The 12,783-nt window shown below is 38.7% G+C and overlaps 1 long non-coding RNA gene across 1 annotated transcript; it reads left to right on the forward strand.

The window, feature by feature from the left end:
* The first annotated feature begins 2,687 nt into the window (after positions 1 to 2,687).
* LOC140498481 (uncharacterized) lies at positions 2,688 to 12,390 on the forward strand. Its single transcript, XR_011965106.1, has 2 exons — positions 2,688 to 2,882; positions 11,979 to 12,390. It is a non-coding gene; the product is annotated as an uncharacterized lncRNA (long non-coding RNA).
* The last annotated feature ends 393 nt before the right edge of the window (positions 12,391 to 12,783 follow it).

The following is a 12,783-nucleotide window of genomic DNA, read 5'->3' on the forward strand; positions in this document are numbered from 1 at the left end:
CTCTTGGCCCTGGAGCTGTGAAGTTCTCCTCTCTGCAATCCAGAACTGCTTATGGCCAGTAGAGTTGACAATCGGTTGCTGCTCTCAGTGCCAGTAAAGGTTCCCCTGTATTCTCTTTCTGACCAGTTGTCTAATCTCCTTACTGTGCCTGGGCTGAGAGCTCCCAAAGCTGCTGTTGTGGCCACCCCTAAGATCCACCCCTAGTATTCCTGCTGTACTCCAGGCCTGAGCTTACCCCCAGAATTACAGACCTCTCCTGCAGACCTCCTAAGTTGTCTTAGGCTGGGAAAATGTCTCCCTCTGATCTTTGGTTGGCTCTGCTACTCCCCCCCAAAAGAATTTTTAGACATTATTTTAAAGTTGTTTGGAGGGGAATGTTGAGGAAGTTTAGATGGCTCCTAGACTATATTCCCCCGTGTTGGCTCTGGGCTTTACACATTTTTAAAACTCTTTCTTAATTTATCTCATTTTATATCTGTAAAACCTTTGAGATTTAAGCATAACTACCAACTCCATTTCAAAAATGAGGAAAACTGAACTTCAGAGAGATTGTTAGTCACTGGTCAGTGACTAAGCCCAGTACAAAACCCTCACTCCTAGGCATATGTCCTTTCCATTGAACTGTTAGAATTCTTCAGAGTTAATGGTCAGTCTGGAACCATGTGTAGCATCCCAGTAGCCTCCAGCAAGCTACTACACCAAGCAGGGTTGGCTTTGCGTGTAAATGGACTGATTAAATACTGACAAGATGTCATTTCAGCACAGAGGTATGCTAGAGCCAGGCCTAACCAGTTTTCAGAGCCCATTACACCTCAGAAATGAACAATCACTAAAAGCAGAGTTTGATTTATTATTTTGTTCATTGTCTAGACTTAAGGAAGTGTTAGTAATGAAGATTAAAATTTTAGATGTATATGTATATTTTTTTTCCTCCTAAAGAGCCTGGTTGTTAAATATTTATCATCATACCCTTACATTCCTCTATAATCATTGCTTGAGGTCAAGCTTCTGCTGACCTCAAGCAGCAGACAGTAGAAAGAAGGCTCAGAGAATGAAGTGATCACAAGACTTTTTCTTTTTCTTTCTATCTCCACAATTCTTGAGTACGTTGCTTCTCTCTACTCACACAGGTACTACTTTATCTCAGGTCCTTTCACCTGAACTACTGCAGTATTCTTCTGGTAAGTCTCCCTTTCCCAAATATCCATTTACAATCTACCTTCCACATAGTTATCTAAGGGACTTTCCTAAAGCACAGGTCTGATAACGTCACACTCAATAAACTCTAATAACTCCTAACTGACTCCAGGAACAACAATATCATCATCCATTTAGCATTTAAAGCACTTCGTCATCTGTTCCCTTTGGACCTTTCATGTCTACTTAAATGATCACCTTTCTCTACATATTTGATGGTTAAACCCTACTGGCCTAATAGCTTTACCTCAATAGCATTGACTGTCCTTTTTACCCAAAACAGTGTTTTCCCCCCTTTCCTAGGCCTCTTAGAATCCTTGGCCTCCTCTGAAACTCAGCCTATGTGCCATCTTCAGGAGCTTTTTCCAGTGCCCCCCAGGTGTTAGAACTTTCCCTTCTCATCTCATTTTCCTTATACTCTTTTTATATTTCATACATAGCTCTTTTAGCGTATGTTGTGTCCTTTGTTAGAATATAAAGTCCTTGAAGGCAGGGACTTTTTTTGTTTGTTTCGTTTTGTTTTACTTTTTCTTTGTGTCCCCAGTGTCTGGCATATAATATGCCCTTAATAAATTATTATTGGTAGGTAAATATCAAATGAGTAAACTAAAGTCCAAAGAGATTAACGGAGCTTGAAAAGTCCATATACAGAATAAATGAGACAGGAGCAACTCTAACCCATGTCTTCAGGATTAGCATCCTACAATCTCCTTGGCTTCCCTTAAATGAACCACATAAAAGGGTTGTCAGCATTGACTGGGTCTTCATAATCTTCTATGATTCTTCCTTTAGGTTCACTAAAGGATCTCACCAGAGTGTCATTATTTTCTGTTAATTAAAGTTCTCTGAAGGGTACTCTTTTAGAATATTGCCCCCTTCCCTGAGGAGAGGAAACTTCTGCCCTTAAGTTAGCTGCACATAATCATGAAGGAGTTTATCAGCAGTTTCTTTTATAAGGAGTAGAGAGAATAAGGTTGGAGGATAGAAGGGTACTAGTTGTCCAAGATAAGGCTTAGAGAGATAAAGGGAGTACTTTTCCTGTTTTCCAAGTTACTAGGTATGGATCCTAAGGCCAGGGAACTACTCTGGGTAGTCAGTGTGGTATAATACAATGGTGTCAAATTCACATAGAAATGAATTCCTGCAGAGTAAGCATTTACCCAGAATACCATAAATTAACATTATCCATGTTGTATTGCATTTTTATTTATTTTGTTACACATTTCTCAATTATGTTTCAATCTGGTTCTGCAGTATGGGAGTTTTATGGATCAATTGCAGACTGTACCCAGAGTTTGACATCTCTGGTGTAGCAGGTAGAATGATGGACTTATAAAATTGAGGAGGTAACCTTGTAGACCTCTAAGGTTACTGCCACCTCTAAACCTATGATCTTATAAGTCTATGACCTACCTTCCTCATAAGTTTGTTTTAAGGAAAATACTTTGTTAACCATAACTTATTTCAAGAATCTGCAATTTTGTCCATAGGAGCTTTTCCTCCCCTGATGGAGTCCCAGTTATGACTTAGTAGATGGTCTCTTAGAATTACTGTGGCTGAAAAATCCATCACCCTGAGGCCAACCTTGTGATGAACCTGTCCAAGCACAGCTAGACTGGTCCTCAGTCAAAAAACACACCATCCATCACTGGGTCTATTTGGAAGCCTTAACATACTCTAGAAAGGTGAGTTGCTTGCTATCATTATGATTTTTATGACTTGGGAATCTGCCATCCATAAGACATCCTGCATGTCTGAAGCTTAAGAGGAATAGAGAAGAATCAGTGAGCCTGGAGTCAGAAGACATCCTGGCTTTGTTGTTTACTAGCTCCAAGTGATTTTTTAATAACCCTGAACCTCAATTTTCTTATATGTAAAATATAGGACAGGCAGGTGGGGCAGTAGATAGAGCACTGGGCCTTGAGTCAGGAAGACCTCAATTCAAATCCAGCCTTAGATACTTATAACCTGGACAAGTCACTTAACTCTGCTTGCTTCTGTTTCTTCATCTGTAAAATGAGCTGGAGAAGGAAATAACAAACCACTCCAGTATCTTTTCCAAGAGAACCCTCAGAGGGTCACAAAGAGTCAGACAGACTGAAAAACAATTAAAAAAACATACATCACACTACCAACCTCACTGGGTTTTTGTGAAGAAAGTACTTTGTAAACTTTAGAGTGCTTTAGAAATGTAAAAAATTTGCTGACCAAATGGTATGTATACAATTTACAAAGATTATCAATTATCCATCCCAACTCTTGTATTCTCTGGACAAATATTATTCCAATTAAGTAGAATTATTAGCATAGATGGAATAATTCAGGTACCATAGAAGTCATCTAGTCTAGCCACTTGCCTATAAACATGAGGAGTCATGCTGCACCTAATACAAGCAGTATTCCCCTCCCCACTTTTTCTATTTCCCTCTATCCTCTCTCTCTGTTCTTTCTTTTTATTCCTCTCCTATTTCTCTTTCCCTGTTCCCTTCTTTCTATTTTCCCCTTCTTCTTCCCTTCTGCCTTACCTGACCCTGCCTTACTCCTTATTTCTGTGTGTCTTTCTCCCTTATTTCCTCTATTTTGGTCTCTGTCTCTGTCTTTGTCTCTAATTCTTCTGTTTTATAGGATAGCAACTTGTCCCTAAACCATTTCCATCTAAGCATATTGAAAAGTATGCAAATGTAATTAAATTAAATATTAATAAAACTTCACATTGATATAATTTTTACGTGAAAGGTAAATTGCTTTAAGGTTTGTACAAAGATTTACATTTATGACACTGTAGGGTAAGTACTATTGTCATCCCCATTCCATAGATTACAGAACTGAGGTTGCAAGAGGCTTGCTCAGGGTAATACACCTACTAAGTGTTTGTGTTTGGATTTGAACCAAGGCATCTTCTTCAAGAACCTTCAAGAGCTTGTCCTCCAGGAACACAAGGTCACTTTGGTTCTATGATGAAATATTGGTGTAGAATTTTAATACAAGAAGATGGACCATAATCATTAGCATCATGCTTTAATCTGTATGTGTAAAATCATCCTAATTAGTGATTCTCTGAGTCTGGTATGTTGGAATAGGTTGCCTCAGAAAGTAATACTCTTTGAACAATTAGAATTGTTCAAAATGAAACTTTATAAAAATTTGTCAGGATTTCTAGAAACTGTAACCCATCAGTGAAAGAAAGACTGAATTTGTGATCCACTAAAGCTCCTTTCCTAGCTCAGAGAATCTATGACTCTTTGAATTAAACAGTGGACAAAGTAAAGTGACCACCAGGAATAAAGATCACATCAAATCAACCTATCAGGGGATTCTTGACTAATAATCAAATTTGATGCATTCAGTTATCTTCCTTTTGTGTCCTCTCTGGTGACAGTGATTGTATCACCTTCAATATCTCTTCTGTGGCTAAAGGCTGCACTTAAGATGGTTCTGTCTGAGCTGCCTAGTTTTGTCAATTCCAATCCAGACAGACATTTTCTCATCCTTTTCTGCACAAGGGAAAAAAGGTATTACAGAAGCCTTAGAAAAATCTTACTAACATCTCCTTCCTCTGTACCATCCCCACCCCTTGCCATTGTTTAGACAGACTTATTCTGTGGCCCTGCCAGTAGCTTAAACTTAATCTTACCCCCAAGCTTTCTACCAGCTCACCTAGGACTTCAAGTAGGTCATGTTTCCCTGTCCTGCTTGTTTTCTCAATAGATCAGTCAATCAACAAGGATTTATGAAGGCAATATGTCCCAGGTAACTACTTCTTGTAAGGCTCTAGAGGCACAAAGACAACAATGAAACAGTCATTGTGATCAAGGAGCTAATATTTTATTGAGGGAAGCAAATAAGTATATGAGGATGTACACATATCTATATAAAACAAATGTAGAAAGGATAAATACAAAATTAAAACAATTTAGTTAGGGGAAAAGTGCCCTAAGAGCTGATGAGATTAGCAAAGGCTTTGGGTGGAAGGTGTTACTTGAGATGTATCTTCAAGGAAGTGCATGTTTCTATGAGGCAGTTAGTCTCTGGGCTGACCAAAATAGCCTAGCCCAGGGTTGGGGAATCTTGGGCCTTGAAGCCACATGTGGCCTTCTAGGTCATTGGGTGCAGCCTTTTAACTGAGTTCAAGTTTTACAGAACAAATCCTTTTATTAAGGTAATTTGTTCTGTGAAGTCTGTATTCAGTCAAAGGGCTTCACTTGAGGACCTAGAGGGCTACATGTGGCCTCAAGGTCACAGGTTCCCCATCGCTGACCTAACACATTTTGAATGGAGGACACTCTTTGCAGAACAGTGATAGACCCATAGTAGACATTTAATAAATGTTTGTTGATTTATAATTCATTGATTTTCTTGACCAGACCCCATCTAGCTAGGACTGATGATTTCATAGAATTTTAGGAGGATTATTATTGGCATATTTGATAAGTGCCTAGCAAAGTACCTGGCACATAGTAGATTATTAATAAATGCATGATCACTTCCCCTTTCCTCCAACATGACTAGAAGGATCTGACAGAACAGAGTCAACCATGGACCTCTAAAGAACCCTTTCCCCACTAGGTATCTCTGATCCAATTGTACCCTTAAAAGAGAGAGTGCCTCTGACAAGATTTTCTGACTGAATAAAATATAGAGGTTCTCATTCCATTTGATCAGGTTGTCTTGGGAAATCTTTAAGCCTTACTTTGCTTATCAGATCTATCTCTTATATAATTTTTCACTGTTCTATCTATGTTCCTCTTCTACTCATAAATCTCCTTCAGTGATAAACACCTGATTGTGACATTCAAGGCTCTTCACATTTTGGTTCCCACCTACCTCTTAACCTTAGCTTGGCACTTCCACACATACTTTACATTCTAGTCAAACCAGACCACCCTCCATTCTTGATTAGTATCTTGTCCTCTCTTATTTCCACACTATTGTGGATGCTATGTCTAAAATTAACTCCCTCTCCATTTGATGAACTCCTTTTATTCCTTCATAACAGCTAGGTGGTACAATGGATAAAGCACTGGGCCTGGAATCAGGAAGACCTGGGTTCAGGCACTTATTAGCCATATGATCCTGGGCATGTCATTTAACCTGTTTACTTCAACTTTCTCATCTGCATAATATAGCACCTACCTCTCAGGATTGTTGTGAGAATCAAATGAGATATTTGCGAAGTGCTTCTCACAGTGCCAGGAACACAGTTGGAACTATATAAATGTTGTCTATCATTACTATTATCATTATTATCATAACCCCCTCCTTCCCCCACATACACGCATATCCCTTTCTAGGGACTACCTTGATCAAGAGAGCCCTTTTATGATTCCTATAAACCCCACTTCATTTCTTCTCATTCCTTTCCTAAGTCTGGCTTCCAACCTCATTCAATTGCTGTCTCCAAAGGTAACAAGTTATTCATCAAATCTAATGACCTCTTCCCAATTTGAATTCTTCTATATCTCTCTGCAGGATCTGACAATGTTAATTACTCTCTTCTCCTTGACATTCTCTTCTAACTAGGTTTTTGTGACACTCTTTCTAAGTCCTCCTTCTATCTATCTTCTCATTATCTGTCTCATTTGCTGAATCTTCATAGATTCATAACCATAGGGTATCCCTCAAGTCACCATCCTGGGCCCTCTTCTCTTTTCTCTCTGTACTATTTCATTTGACATCTCATTTCTTATGGATAAAATTATCATCCCTATGAAGATAATTCTTGTATCTCCTTGTCCAGTCCTCAGCTCAATCGTGACCTCCAGTCTCACATTTTCAACTGCCTAGAAGACATCTTGAATTGAGTGTTCTATAGAAATCTTAAACTCAGCATGTCCAAAACTGAACTCTTTATATTTTCCCCTAAACTCTCCCCACTACAACTTCCTATTATTTTTGAAAATACCATCATCCCCCCATAAGAAAGATTATTAACTTTGTTGCATTCCTCATTCTATGATTCCTCATTCTATCTTGACTCTATATCCAATCAGTTGTCTAGTCTTGTCAATTTTACCTATCTAACATCTCTCACCTATACCCTTTCTCTCCTTTGACTCTACTACTACGCTGGGTTAAGTCCTCACACCTGGTACGCTGCTAGAGTCTGCTGATTGGTTTCCCTGCCACAAGTTTCTCTGATGCAGTTCATTGTCCATTCAGCTGTCAAACTAAACTTATGGATTCGCCAGTCTGATAATGTCAACTTCTCTATACGGTCAAATTCAGTTATTCCCCATTTCCTCCAAAATTAAATATGAAAAACTTTACTTGGTTTTTAAAGCTTTTCATAATATTTACCATTTTCTTATATGTTCCTTATTCCCCTCCACATACTCTGTGCCAAGTGACACCAGCCTTCTGCATCTTCCTTACATGTGGCACTCTGTCTGCCAAGTCCAGACATCTTCATTGTCTATACCCTCAGTGTGGAAATCTCTCCCTCCTCATCTCCATATCCTGGCATCCGTTAAGTCTCAGTTAAAATTCCAAAGGCAAGAAGGCTTTCTCAATCCTACTTAATCTTAGTGTCATTCCTCTTAGATCATCTCCAATTTATCTTGTAAGTATCTAATTTGTACATAGTCAAAATTGGTTTTCTCTTTGTGCCTCACACATGGTACTTCACTCCATTCCCTTCTCTACAACATGGCTCAGACACCTTTGCTGACTTCCTACTCTTAATGCCCTCCTTCCCAAACCACCTTGTATTTAGTCCTTTTGTACATATTTATACTTAATTTTTTTTATTTATGCTACATATATTTTAGATATACTTATTTTTCTCCTCCATTAGAATGTAAACTCCTTGTAAGTAAAAAATGTCTCATTCTTTTCATTGTATCACCAGTATCTAGTAAAATACCTGACTCCTAGGATCATAGTAAATTCTTGTTGATTTAATGACCGCATTATTATCATTATCATTACCATTCTGCCTGCCGTTAGAATGATCAATTTGCATTGTCTTCTTGCTTTGTGTCAGCGTGTAATCATGAACTATGGGAGCTATGTCCCTTGGGGAACTAGGATTGAAGACAGCTCTTCTATTTGGCATAGAAACCTCTTCCTCACTTGGCCCTTTCCTCTGTCTGGCTTGATCACACAGTATTCCCTTCATTCTCTATCATTCAGCCATCTAGCTGTAATGTTCTACCTGCCATCCCTCAGACATGACACTTCATTTCTCATCTTTTCCCCTTTTTATTGGCTGTTCATCATACTTGGAATGTTCTCCCTTCCTACTTCTGCCTCTCAAGAGACCACGATTTCACTGAAGTTTCAACCCAAGACATTCTTTTGCAAGATTTTCTCGTTCCCTCCAGCTTCTGGTGCTTTCCTATCTAAAGTGTCCTTGTATTTGCTTTGACGTAAGTATGTATAAATGCATACACATGCATATAAAACATATATAAACATGCGTAAATATGTATGTAAATACATACAAATATACATTTACATATTTACATGTGTGAATGTGCATGTACATGCACATATATTTACTTACATATATACAATATATGTATACATTTACATATGTGTTTCATATGTATTGTGTTATTTTATGTGAATTGTATTACTATATTATATATGTATTTACATACATATATGTATCTGCAGTTATACACATGACAAACAGATTGTTAAAATGTAAGTTTCTTGAGAGCAGGAGATGTTTCCTTTTTTCTTTCTATTCCTAGCACTTAGCACAATGCCTGACCTGATAACTGAATGATGAGCACAAGTTGAGAGTAGGGTCCTCTTCCTAGGGTCCACTAGTTATGGATAGTGTATTCTCACAGGTCTCATTGAATGAAAGCTAGACCACTTAAGTGTGTTCAGTGTTACATACATGAAAGAGGAATCCAGCTTATCATGAGGATGGGAGAGCCAAATGACTCAGCTCACAGTGGAGAAGATTGACACAAAATTTGCCTATCACCCAGGCATCAGGAATTAGTCTCAATTTCACTGTGCCCCATCACTATCCTACTGCATTGGACTTATCCATGGTCCAGGACTGGTGGAGGAAAAGCAGTATTTTAAGAAGGAACCCTGGTGTTGGCAGTCAGAGGACCTCACTTCCAATTTATGGCTCAATACTTTATGACCTGTGTGATCTTAGGAAAATCTCTTCAACTCTGAGGCTCATTTTCTTCCTCTGTAGAATGAGAGAGTTGAACTGAATGGTCTTTAGGCTCTCTTTTGTTTCTCAGTCTCCTGAGGCTAGATTACTTTTCCATTTAAACAACCTTAATCTTCCTCCTACTTATTTTTTCTCCCATTAAATTGTTACGTGTTACGTACTAAGATGGCCTCATCTCCACTGTGCTTCTTTTCTGGGAGAGGGTATCTCCCAGCTCCAAGTCTTTGTTTATTACATGTCATTTGTTCATTACAAATTGTTCACACTGCCCAGAATGTTTCAGATTTTACTGCTGCTTAATGACTCTTGAAAAAGAAAAAAAAATAAGATAATATGGTTTTTGTATGGACTATCTATATATTCACTGTCATTAGAGATAAGCTCTTCGTGACCTAGTCCTAGTGGTGTGAAGATTCCCAAGGTTGGGACATTGTGTGTTCTTTGGATGATCTCTCACATGACATTTCACCATCCTAGTGGTCTTCTTGTGGATTCTTATCAATATCTTTTTGTTACATTTAAGATGTACATATATGTCCAGTTTCGTTGATGAAATGCAAGTTCCACCAACAATTAGAATCATGCATAGTACTTAGCATAGCACAGATACCAGATGACAATCTCCTTCATTATACTGAAAGTTTATCTCATTACCTTATAGTCACACTTTGTATGTATGTGAGAAAAAGCAAATCCTGTAAGATCAGTTGAAAGAACACCCAAATTCTGATCCTGGGTGAGCTTACAAAGGGAAAAAAAATATTAGCAGCCATTCATTTGACCCAGCACAAACTTTGGTCCCAACTATAGCATAAATGGGGAAATATAATCCTAGTACATTCTATTTCTTGTAGGGAAGAAGACTAGATTAGAGATTATTAATCTTCCTAAACATCAGAACTATTGAAAAGTAGATCTGGCAACTTTGGAGAATAATCAGTACTCTGTGAGGTCTTTAAGCAGAGACTAAATAACTGCTTGTTTGGGATATGTCAGAGAGGGATTCTGCTCAGGTCCTGGTTAAACTTGATGACCTCTGAGATCCCTCATTCTTCTGAAATTTCATTATTCATAGTACTCTTAGTCACATGAAATAATCTATTTTCTGAAGACCAACCCCATGTGCAGAAGAGTAGGTCACCTACATTAAATCTCACCTACAAGTGAGATTTAATGGTTACTGAAAGATAGCCTTTCCCAACTTATTTCCTGAGCTGGCCTGTCAATGCACAGGAAATGGCCCCACTCAAGGGACTTATTTTGGTTAACGAGCTATACCCCTAGGAGCTCACAGCTAAAATACAATTGTGCTATTTGAAAATGAGTCATCATCCACTGAACACTTCTGCCCAGCATACATAGAACATGGAATCTTTTAGAATAGAAGGCTACAATTTTGCTATTAGATTTATTTAGAAGGGCCCTGCAAAGGTAGAACCAGCTGTAAGTATCTTGTGATTCTGGTGGCTAAAGAAAAGAGGAAAGTCGCAGCAGTTTGAAACACTGGGCAGGTAAGGAAGGTCCAGATGGGGTATCCTGTGCAGTTAAACAGCAGCATCTCCACTATCCAAATGGTATGGAGAGTTATAAGAGGAGAGGTGTAAAGACCCTTTAAATGCTTGCAACTGTCAAGGATGTGAGTGCTGAAAAGCACCAATTCAATAAGGTCATATATTTGGGAAGGGGGACGGGGCAGGTAAAACAAGTGAGTCTCTGGAAAAATCAGCAGGGAAAAATATCAAGGTCTCCCCTCACAAGGAGCTCCATAATGAGTAGTGGGAGAAAATAGTAAAGGTATCTCATTGAAGACATTGGTGAGGTCAGAGATGGGAGGTGAAGGGACTTAATAGTCCATCTGGATCCTCTTGGACGTTGAAGTCTGGAATGAGAGTCCAGGAACCACACAGAGTGCAATTATGTGCAATACTAATGGAAAAGGAAAAGCAATCTTTTGGGGGCGATTCACACAGTGAGTAATTGACTCTGGATTTAGATTGTAATTGCTGCAATGGAGCCTCTGGAAAGACTGATGAGGCTTTGGGGGCTGAAACTGGGCAAGTCCCCCTCTTGCCATGCAGGGAGTGGGGGGGCCCTGGCATCATTAGAGACCTGGGGACAGAAAGAAGCTCTGGCCCATGGCTTTCTCATCCTTAAAGTCAGGCCACTAGCCAGTAAGCAATCTGTGCTTGCTTAATACTGGCCTCTGCAGATGTGGCTTCCATGGGCATGGGAGCTGCCCAAGAGGAGATATAAGTGGGGGCTATCCTAGTACAACTCCAGGTGGGGAAGCAACATGCACAGACAGGTAAAGAAAAAAGCAAAGACAAAATTGTTTATTTGTTTGTTCGTTTGTTTGGGAGGGAAGGGGAATGTGTGCAGATTCTGAGACTTCAAATCCTGCAATCTCCTGCTTTTTCTACACTTTGCAGTCTCCCATGTCTTTCACTTGTGGAAGTCCTGTTCTTACTCCAGGTACCCCCTCCTTCCCTGACCATCTCAGTACACACTGAACTCTTCTTCTGCCTTTGAAATGCCATTCAGTTATTGTCCATTCTATTTACTTAGTATATGTTCACATCCTGTGAAAGCTATTTCTCACTTTTTTTTAAAAATTGAATTGTTATTTATTTCTTTACAGAATCTCTTTGGGGAAGGACTTTAGAGATCATTTCATCCAACCTGCACCTGAATGAAAAATCCTCCCTACAGTATCCTGGATATGTGGTCATCTCTTGAAAAACCTTCAGAGATGAGGAACTCACTACCTGATGAGATAATCTGCAACACTTTTGTTTAGCTATAATTGCTAGGGAAGTTTTTTGTTTATTTGTTTTTTCCCCTTATATCCTGACTAAGAGGCAGATTTCACTCATTGCTCCTAGTCTTATCTGCTTATCTGTTATTATCTTTTCACATTCATTTGTCCTAGCTTTTCAACAAGATTATAAGAACCTCTGAAGGCTGAGACTAACTCATTCTCCATAGAAAAAGCAGAGTGTTGCACAGTGTTGCACATAGTAAGTTCTCAATAAATATTGATCAAAGGTTAATTGTTAAGGCTAACTTTTTATTTCAATTTGAGACTAATACTATCTGAATTTATATATAGCTTTAATGTTTCCAAAAGACCCTAAGCATATCATCACAAGTCTGTAAGAAAGATAATCATTCACAATGAGTTTATAATGATATACAAACTTCTTTAAACAAAACAATTTTGTGAAGTAATACAAATATAAACAAACCTATTTTATTGATCCTATCCTATCTTATCCTCCTCTATCATATCCTATCCTATCCCATCCTTTATCCTATCTTATGCTGTCCTCTAGGCTAGATTAGCCTAGCCTGTCTACCTATCCTCTATCCTATCCTATCCTATCCTACCCTATCCTACCCTACCCTACCCTATCCTATCCTTTATACTAACCTATTCTGTACCC

The sequence above is a fragment of the Notamacropus eugenii genome, chromosome 4 (assembly GCF_028372415.1).
Source record: "Notamacropus eugenii isolate mMacEug1 chromosome 4, mMacEug1.pri_v2, whole genome shotgun sequence".
Taxonomy (NCBI): domain Eukaryota; kingdom Metazoa; phylum Chordata; class Mammalia; order Diprotodontia; family Macropodidae; genus Notamacropus; species Notamacropus eugenii.